Here is a 9,199-nt window from a genome sequence, read left to right as displayed (position 1 = left end):
ATATCTAAATAATTTTAGTCATTTAAAATATAAAATCCAAACTTGTGGCTCTTTGCTTTATGCGGATGATGTTATACTTCTAAATAAATTTGCTACAAGTCTGCAAGATTCCCTGACTGAATTGAATAATTGTTGTAATATATATGGTATGACGGTCAGCAATAAAAAGACAAAGACAGTGAAAATAAGCAGAATTGTTGAAAATGTCAGCTGTGTTGTGAACGGAGAACCTGTGGAACAAGTAAAACATTTCAGCTACTTAAGCAAGATTTTTAGTGAAGATGGTAAATTAAATATGGAAATAGACAACAGAATCAACAAAGCTGGTATGATAGGAAGTCAATTGAATAAATTCATATGGCATAAGAGAGAAATTAGTCAGAACACTGAATACTAAATTAGCTGTATACAAGACGGTGTTCAAGCCAGTTTTAACTTATGGATCTGAGAGCTGGGTCAGAAGTAAAATACTTGATCAAAGACTAGATAGCGCAGATATGAGAGTCCTGAGAAAGATTAGGAACGTGAACAGATGGCATCAATGGCAATATCATATTAAAAACGAGGATATTAGGAAAGAACTTGACATTGTCAGCATCCAGGAATGCGTTAGCAGAGCTAATCTCAGGTGGTATGGTCACTTAAACAGAATGGGCATGGAAAGATTAGCAAAACAAGTGTTCTCTGCCAGTTTGCAGCAAAACGACCCAGATGAAAACCAAGATATAGGTGGATGGATACGGTACAAAGTGCCTTAGATGATAGAAATGTAAGATCTGATAATGTTGGTGTCTTGACAAGTAACAGACTGATTTGGAGGAAAATTGTAGATAGGAAGTTAGTAATGATGTAAATGTAGTACTATCATATCCTGTATAATCCTTGAAGGTATATGGCAAGAATTTGATGATGAAGAATCCAAACTTGCATGTGAAAAAAATTAGGAACCAGTATCATTTTTTAATCTTCAAAGAATAAGCTGGTGAAAATATCTCCAAAGAGATTCAGTAGGTGTTTTGTTAGATTGAATGAGCAAATATGCAAAAAAAAAAAAAAAAGATGATGTATTTTGGAATTTTTCTGTCCTCAGAAGCAAGTTGAATCAAATGAAAAGTAACTGGCAGTCTCACTTTGACTTAAGGTGTCTCATTTAGTTGGGTGGTTGTTCTTATGGTGAACTATTGTTTGTATGAGTGTAGGAGGAAAACAAAGAGTTATTAATTGTGTTATTAATAGCTTTAAGCCATTTGGGACAAAACAATTTTTTTTTCCGGGGGGGGGGGGAAATCCCATATTTCAGAAAAATACATGCTCTGATTACAATAATAATGAAGAAGCCTTTACAATGTATAGCAATGTATGGAGATTCCATTATTAGAGGTATATGGATTAGTGGCTGCAGGTTTGCTTTCCAGGAGGAAAATGAGCAAGATAATTAATGCTCTGGATATAAGAAGTACATGAGCAAAAGCATCAGTGGTAGTTGTGGAAACAAATGATTTGATTGGACATAAGGATGGATATTAGGAAGTTATGGAGGTGACTGAAAGATAACAGTGTAATGGGAAAGGTTGTCAGTGCGTTGCTGAAGTATGACAGTTTATGAGTTGAGATGGAGAGTGTGAATCATGAATGGTATACTGGCAGAGCGGTCTGAAGGGAGTTCCGTTTTTAGATGTGTGGTATGTATTTGAGGGAAGAATGAATTCTACAAAAGTGATGAATTTCATTTGATTGGCTTTAGCAAGTCAGCTGGAGAGACTGTTGCTAAAAGGAAATGCAGTGTCATGCAAGCAAGAGATCAGAGGAAATAAGAGGTGAAGTGAAAGATCAGGAGAGTGGAATGGGTTGGACTGAAGCACTTATTAATGGAAATAGTAATAGTTTGAGAGGTGAAGAAAGAAAGAACAAGAATGCAAGAGGGACAGGGAAATGGAGGGGATTAGGAAGAGAGCATGGACGAAGTGGATGTTGGAAATAGTAGTGAATGTGTGATGGAGATGATCAATTTAGGAATGGAATGTATCAATTTGTGAGAAGGGTAGTTGAGACTGAGATATGAGGTTAGTGGTGATAAAGGTGATTGGACAAGGAAGTGAACCGCTGTGTTTATTTATAAATGCATCAGAAATAAGGGAGATGAAATTGTTTCACTGATTGAGTTTATTCAGTCAAAAATTGTCGGGATATGATGTGAAACATGGTTGAATGAGGATGATATCCTCACAGGAATAAAAATGGAGAGGTACAATGTTTTTTGTGAGTATGGAAAGGACAAGAAGGGAGGCAAAGTGCTGCTGATGGTGGCAGGGAAATTATGTTCATATAAGGTAGAGATGGAAGAGGGAAATAATGGCAATGGTTTTGAGGCAATGTGGTGTGAGGTGGTGATTGACAGGAAGAGATATTCATTTGGATGTTGCTGTAGGCCAGGGAATTTGGAGGGTGGTGACAGAGAAATGTATAAGCAACTTGGGTTAGTGAACAACAGAATTATGATCATAAGTGATTTTAATTATGGTAATACAGATTGGAATAAAGAGATAGCATTTTGGAATAAGGAAATGAATTTCTTCAGAGAACTATTTTAGGCAGTATGTAAAGGAGGGCATGCGAGGATCAAGAGTTTTAGATTTGATTATTTCATCAGAAGATGTGACTGTGAGTGGAGTGTCACACTTCTCTCCATTTGCTGAGTGATCATGAAGTGATCACCTGAGTTGTGGCTAGTCATATGAAGACTCATGTGAGAAAAGAATATATGTGGAATTACAAGGCTGGTGATTATGAGAAGCTTAGGAGACAGCTTGGTGCTATAGCATGGAATGAGGAGTTAAGCAGGAAAGAAAGAAATGTTGATTGGGAACTGACAGAAATATTTAACATTTATTTGCAAATGTGTTCTGAAGTTTGTTCTTATTTGTTTAAATATTTATTTGCTAATGTGTTCTGAAGGTCAAAAGGGTGAATAAGGTAGGTGTCAAATGGATGAATGAAGGGATTAAGCATGAAATCTGGAAGAAGGCACTTTGGAGGTAGCACAAGATGATTAATGGTAATAACCAGTTGCACAAAGAGTGTAAAGAGCAGACCAGGAAGGTGACTAAAGATGGCAAAAGTGTAGTATAAGCAGAAATTTGCAAATGAGACAAAAAAAATCCTGGGAGTTTTTTCAGTATTTGTTTCAAAATTCAAAATTTTACAATACTCACTTGGGAAGTGACTAAGTTTATGAATGTTCTGTTCAGAAAACGTTGCATGCTGAACTAACAAAGCAGGAAATTATGACCAACTGAGGAGTATACTGAGTTCAGTGGAATGGGATCAGTTGCTGGATGGAAAGAATATCGACAGTGCTGGGAAGCATTTAAACAACACTTGAATGATGCAATATCAGAAGTAGGAGTCAAATGGATGTGTAATCTTATTAAGCAAGAGATTTGTAAGAAAAGGATGATGTGGAAGGAATACAGTGTGCATAAGGATGGCATCCGTTATCTAGCAGCATGATAGAATAGTCGTAACTGTTGTACGGAAAGTAAAGTCTGAGTATGAAAAGAAATTGGCTCTGTGTGCTAAAGACAACCCACAAGAATTCTATTGATATGCTGCAAATAAAAGAAAGAATGAATATGAAAGAATAACTATTCTCAATCCTAATGGTATGAGGGTTACAGATGCAAAAGAGGTTGTTCAGTTAATGAGTGCCCATTTTGTTAAAAGCTATCAACCTGGTGTACGCAACATTGAGCTGAATGTTGCGCCTTCACTAGATGAAGAAATGCATTTGTATGAGGACGAGGTATTAGAGCTGTTGTACGAATTGAATAAGAATTCAGCAATAGGGACTGATGGGATATCAGCACGTATGCTAAAAGAGTGTTCAGCTGAACTAGCCATTCCTTTGACCTTTGACCTTTTTAATATGAGTCTCAGATGAGGAAGTTGTCCCTCAACAGCTCAATAAATGCATTTTCATTCTTCTCATGAGATTCTACTGCTACCCAATCAATATTTGGATAATTCAAGTCTCCCATTATCATTACTCTTTTCACACTCATCTTTTCTATTTGGTGATGCATTTCTTCATCACTAGCAACCGATCTTCCAGGTCTGTAACAACACCCCACTATGTAATTAGTCTTGTTAGATTCCACCTCACACCAGATGGCTTCAAACTCCTTGCCACATGAAGTATTGTTAGTGGTACTACAATCATGGGTCTTAAATCTAACCGGATTCAAGTTATCAGATATCATTTACATCCTGCCTCTCTATCCTTCCTAAAAATACTGTACCCTTGACACTCGATACCAGTTAGTAGATCTGATTCTGATAGCCAGGTCTCGCTAATACCTACAATCTGAGGTCACAACATATTGACTAAGGCAACAAACTTATCCCTTTGTTTCTGATACTCCTAGCATTCGTGTACAGACATAATAATCTGTTTGTTCTTTTGTATTGTCTTGTCTGCAGTCTGCCTGACACAGTTGGACAACTTGCAGATCTCTATTATTCTCTAATGCCTTACACATGTAAACATCTTTGCACACATATGATGGGTCCAACCGGATGAAAACACAAACCCAAAGTCGTTCTCTCCCAATCAACATTTCCGTGACACAGCCCATTCCCATCATTAACAGAGTTATATAACATTGTTGCTCTTACGCTCACATTCACACCATTCCTCTCTTTATAATTTAGTTTCCCTGACTCTGTGTTAGGTCTCATACCAGCATGAGACTCCTGATGCCAAACGCATTCAGGTGTAGGCCATCCCTCTTATACAAATCCAATCTTCCCTCAAACTCACTCCACACATCCAAAAACTTGCATCCATTCCTTCTACATAGCCTGTAGAAGGAATGGATGTCGAATCGTTTGCCATCATAGCCCTTCTTCTTAATTCATTTTTATCATAGTGAGGTGAAATAAGATTTTCACTTTCTCACTCTTCACTCTCTCCTCTTCCAACAACCCTTTGAAGTTCTCATTCATACTGAACTTATCTCCAGTTAAATCGTTCGTACCTACTACGATTTCATTTAGTTTTCTTTTCTGTTTTTGAATTGCTTCCTTTATATTCTTAATTTTCGCTCCAGGAAAACTCGATGTTATAATTCGCTCATCTATAGCATGTTGTATTATAGAGTCACAATACCAAATAATTTATCTTTTTTACTAACAATGTCACTTTCCTGATTTCCGTCATCTCCTGTTACCTGTTTCCTTGCTTTGTTGTCCTTATTTTCCTGTTTAATTTTCTTTTTCTCCCTCTGTTTATTTAAACGTCTCTCGACTTTTTGCAATTCCTGTGTCGTCTCTCTGATGATCTGCTTCAACTTCGCTATTTTGGAAGTTAATTAATTTTTATTAATCTCCTCCATGAGTATAATAACCTCGTTAGCAGGGCTAATCTTCTTGTTCTCGCCTGCGGTCCTTTTTTAGCATTGCATTTCTTGCCATTTTTTTTGTGCCATTTCAAATGTATACTAAATATTGAAATAGCTAATAAAAATATGTGATAAAATACTAAATACACTGAAATTTACACTAGTATACTACAAAACTAATTTTCTAAGGAAAAACACAATAAAAACAGACAAGAATCACCAATTCCACAGGAGCACTAAATTTGCCAACCAACCACAATGTATCCTTGAACCAGAATCATAAAATGAAAAGATTCTAATTCCTTGTTGATATAGGTTAGTATTTGTATAATAAACTACACTCCACCTATGTTACTTTCTGAAGAAAGAATTCAACTCAAACAGACATTTGAAAATCTAGATTTCAGAGTAACCTTTCAGGCAGGATGGAATAATCATAGGAACCATATAGACAGCATACACTTATGGAGTTAGGTTCTGTGCTGATTATGAAAGATTCTGAAAGGACTTCGATGGGATGACAAATGTATTGGACAAGGGAGATGCATATACAGTTGTATACTTAGATTTTTCAAAAGCTTTTGATAGATTGCCACATCAAAAGTTAGTAACAACTACTACTACTACTATTACAAAAAAAAAAAAAATATATATATATATATAAGGATTGGATATTAAATTAGTGAGCTGGATTAGTGATTGGTATCAGCATGTTGCATATGGGATGTCCCAGAAGAGTAAAGTCACTAGTGGTGTGGTACAGGGGGAACTGTTTTGGAGGGCCATTGTTGTTTAACTTGTATATTAAAAATATTGGGATGAGTTTCTATAGAGATATATAACTGTTTGCAGATGTTGTCATCTTACAGGAGAACCCCTTAAATAGAAGGGGCACAGTTCATTGTTGCAAAGTTTAAGGTTCTGAAATTTGGTGGGCAACAATGGGATGCAAAGTATATGCTTGGTGTGGAAATTTTTGGAGAAATTTGAGGATACAAGAGACCTGAGAATGGTGGGGGATAAGAATCTGAAGTTCGGAGGTCACATCGTACAAGTTAAGTCATCATATCAGATTACAGCAATGATGTGGACTATCTTAATGTGCAGAAATAATGATGAGGATACATACATCTTCAAGGCCCACCTTTCCTAATTGGGTTGTGGGGGCAACAGCTGCAAGGGGAACTTCCAATGGTCACGATCCTCCAAGCTCAAGTGGTCTGGTGGGATTCCCAAATGTGTCCACCCAAGGTTTTGGATATAATCTATCCAGCGAGTCCTTGGCCTTCCACGTGGCCTCCCACTGAGGGAGCCTCTCTTGTGGCATTCTGACCAGGTGCCTGTACCAACGTAACTGTGATTTCTCAACATGGAGAAGCAGCGGTTGAGTATTGAGGGTTTCCCGAATTGCAGAGCTTCTGTCGAGTCTTGTCAGCCCCACAACCCCTTGAAGGAACCTCATTTCAGCCGTTTGGATTCGTGTCCGCATTCTTTCGGTCATTACCCAACTCTCATGACCATAGGTGAGGATGGGGACATAGACTGTATTGAAGACAGCCAGCTTTGCCTTCTGTCTTAACTCCCGCTTCTATACTACCGAATGGCCAAGCTCCCGCAATATTGAGCTTGGTAAGCCAATTTGAGTATCTAGCTCTACGTCCCATTTTCTATCATTCATGAATATGGACCAAAGGTATTTAAACTTCTCCACCTGCCTCATTGGGACTCCACTTACATTTAGAGTGCACTGGGGTGGTTGTCTTGAGACCACAAATGTTTCAGTTTTGGCCACACTGATCTTCATTCTGGCGTCTGCACAAACAGCTACAAACCTATCCAGGGTCCGCTGGAGGTCATCCGTGGAAGAGCTAAGCAGAACTAGGTCATCTGCAAAAAGCAGACGTCCAATGCTACATTTTCCAATTCTGACACGCTCGTTGCCTTGGCTGTGCCTATCAATCCAGTCCATAAATATTATGAAAAGGAGGGGTGACAGAACACACCCTTGGTGGAGGCCAACGGAGACTGTGAAAGGTTCAGACTTTGTGTTGTTTACCCTGACACAAAACTCTGGGCATTCATACAGGGACTTGATGGCAGCTAATAGTTCTCCATCCACTCCATACTCCTGCTCCTGTACTACTTGCCAAAGCTTATCCTGGGGGACCCGGTCATATGCCTTCTCCAAGTTCACAAAACATGTGTAGACATTCTTGGCATATTCCCAAGATTTCTCAAAGACTTGCCTTAAAGTGAAGATTTGGTCAGTTGCCCTTCTACCAGGATTCTTCTTATCAGTTGCGCTTCTTCCTGGAATGACTCAACTATGCTCCTGCACCGTCTTTCCAAGCACTTATCATCCACTTTCCCAGGCAGGCTGAGCAGAGAGATGCCACGATAGTTACTGCAATCCTTCTGGTCTCCCTTCTTAAAGACTGGTATTATTATGCCTGTCTGCCATTGCTTTGGTGCTTGCCCAGATATCCAAGCAGCCTGACACACTTGAGTCAGCCAGAGAACACCGTCTTGATTTAAGACTTTTAGCTTTTCGGGCCGAATTTCATCATCGGCAGCAGCCTTGCCTGATTTTAGCGATTTTATTGCTAAATGGATGAGGATATATTAGAAAAAATTCAGAGAAGACTGAGGTGGTAACTGGTCTTTGGGATGTAGGATATGAACTCAGATTAAGTGAATGCAATTTGCAAAACTTCGTGAATAGGAGGAAGAGAGGAGATTTGATTGAGATGTTTAAGTTGATAAGGGTTGTTACTGGATTAATGTGGAAAAAATTTTTTAAAATGAGAAGTGGGGGGGGGGAAGCAAGAAGCCATCCCTGGAAACTGTCTAAGGAGGGTGTGAGCAAAGGCATAAGGAACAGGTTCTTTGTATGAAAATTTGTCGGTGAGTAGAATGCATTGCCCTGACACTTTGGTCAATGTGGATACATTGAATGAGTTTAAAGCATGGTTTGATGGGCTTTGTGGTAACTGTTTTCCTACTGCAGTGAGTCTTTTGATTCCATGGAAGTCTGGTGTTGGTAATATTCAAATAACAGTTGCGCAAGACTAACCAGGTTGACAGTATGTTTATATGATTTCCATGTTCAAAATGAACTTAGCATGCATTATTTTAATCACGAGTCATTAGCAATGTGCTGTAAATTTACATGATGTCTGATGATAAATTCCCCAATAATATTGCTTTGAGTTTTTAAATCGGTGAAATGTCTTAATTTTCAACAACAAAAAATAGAACTGATGTAGTGTTTTCTTCTAATTCACATTGGAAGTTAATTTAGCATGCATTATTTATAATCAAATGAATAATTAGTAACATGCTGAAAGTAGCGGTTAATTAGGGAAATTCCAAAAATACATCTTTGTAAATATATTACAAACCATTCTGTTTATTATAACATAGTATAACTAAGATGAAAGGCCAAACGGGTATTTCTGGCGAGGTTGATATAAGTTAAGGGGATAAAAATCCCTTATTGTTTTTCCGCCAGTAAGCGAAACTAAGATCGAAAACTACAATCTGTAACGTTTCATGCTGACGAACTGTCAGCGTATCCAAGCGTAAGTGACCACTTGGTAGTGCCACACCACGGCAACTCGTTGCAAAGGTGGAGCAAGCCCCCTCACTGTTACATCTCTTAAGAGCTGTGTGTTTTACATTATGAGAAAATATCAAGAACAGTGAGGGAGCTTGCTCCACCTTTGCAACGAGTTGCCGTGGTGTGGCACTACCAAGTGGTCACTGACAGTTCGTCGGCATGAAACGTTACAGATCGTAGT

Source organism: Typopeltis vanoorti, chromosome 25 (genome assembly GCF_054136105.1).
Source record: "Typopeltis vanoorti isolate ZY-2024b chromosome 25, IOZ_Tvanoo_1.0, whole genome shotgun sequence".
Taxonomy (NCBI): domain Eukaryota; kingdom Metazoa; phylum Arthropoda; class Arachnida; order Uropygi; family Thelyphonidae; genus Typopeltis; species Typopeltis vanoorti.
This window is presented reverse-complemented; position numbering follows the sequence as displayed.